Source organism: Saimiri boliviensis, chromosome 20, assembly GCF_048565385.1.
Source record: "Saimiri boliviensis isolate mSaiBol1 chromosome 20, mSaiBol1.pri, whole genome shotgun sequence".
Lineage (NCBI taxonomy): Eukaryota > Metazoa > Chordata > Mammalia > Primates > Cebidae > Saimiri > Saimiri boliviensis.
This window is the reverse complement of record NC_133468.1, coordinates 4,877,042-4,878,540: the sequence shown is the minus strand read 5'-3', so window position 1 is coordinate 4,878,540 and position 1,499 is coordinate 4,877,042.

Genomic DNA, 1,499 nt, shown 5'->3' with positions numbered 1-1,499 from the left:
GGCGGGAATACAGTGGCAGGATCTCTGCCCGCTGCAACTTCCATGTCTTGGGTTCAAGTGATTCTCCTGCCTCAGCCTCTCAAGTAGCTGGAATTACAAGTGCCCACCACCATGCCCAGCTAAATTTTGTGTTTTTAGTAGAGATGGGTTTTCACCATGTTGGCCAGGCTGTCTCAAACTCCTGACATCAAGTGATCCACTCACCTTGGCCTCCCAAAGTGCTGGGATTACAGGTGTGAGCCACTGTGCTCGGTCTATCCCAGCTATTGCAAGAATTGCTTGAACCCAGGAGGTGGAGGTTGCAGTGAGCTGAGATCACATAGCTGCACTCCAACCTGAGTGACAAAGTGAGATCCTCAAAAAAAAAAAAAAAAAAAAAAAAAAAAGCAGCAGCCAGGCACGGTGGTTCATGCCTGTAACCCCAGCATTTTGGGAGACCAAGGCAGTCGGATCATGAGGTCAAGAGTCCTGGCCAACATGAAACCCCATCTCTACTAAAAATACAAAACATTAGCTGGGTGTGATGAACTACATCTGTAGTCTCAGCTACTGGGAGGCTGAGGCAGGAGATTCAACTGAACCCAGGAGGCAGAGGTTGCAGTGAGCCGAGATTGTGCCACTGCACTCCAGCCTGGCGACAGAGTAAGATTCCATCTCAAAAAAAAGCAATAATAAATCACAGGGCTGAGCATCATGACTCACACCTAGAGCAATCCCAGTGCTTTGGGAGACCAAGGTGGGAAAATTGCTTGAGGCCAGGAATTCAAGACTAGCCTGGGCAAATCAGTAAGACTCCATCACCACACACACAGACACACACACACGCACACACACACACACACACACAATCTAGTCGGGCCTGATTGAAAATGCCTTTACTCCCAGGTACCCAAGAGGCTGAGCTTGGAGGATGGCTTAAGCCCAGGAGTTCAAGGCTGCAATGAGCTATGATTGTGTCACTGCACAGAACAAGACATTGTCTCTAAAACACACAAAAAATATCACCACAAAACCACAAAAATAATTAAAAGGTAAGCAAACCAAGAATAATATTTGGGGCAACTATCCTAAGGACTAACATCCTTAATAAAGAGCTCTGTAGGCTGGGTGTGGTGGCTCACGCCTATAATCCCAGCACTTTGTGAGGCCAAGGCAGGTGGATCACTAGGTCAAGAGATCGAGACCATCCTGGTCAACGTGGTGAAACCCTGTCTCTACTAAAAATACAAAAATTAGCTGGGCATGGTGGCGCACGCCTGTAGTCTCAGCTACTCAGGAGGCTGAGGCAGGAGAATTGCTTGAACTCAGGAGGCAGAGTTGCGGTGAGCAACATTGCACTCCAGCCTGGGTAACAAAAGCAAAACTCCGTCTCAAGGAAAAAAAAAAAAAAGAGCTCTGTAAAGTATAAGATATATACCAAGACAGTAAGATCAATGAGGCAAGATGATGAACTATTTTTTTTTTTTTTTGAGACGGAGTCTTGCTCTGTTGCCCAGGTT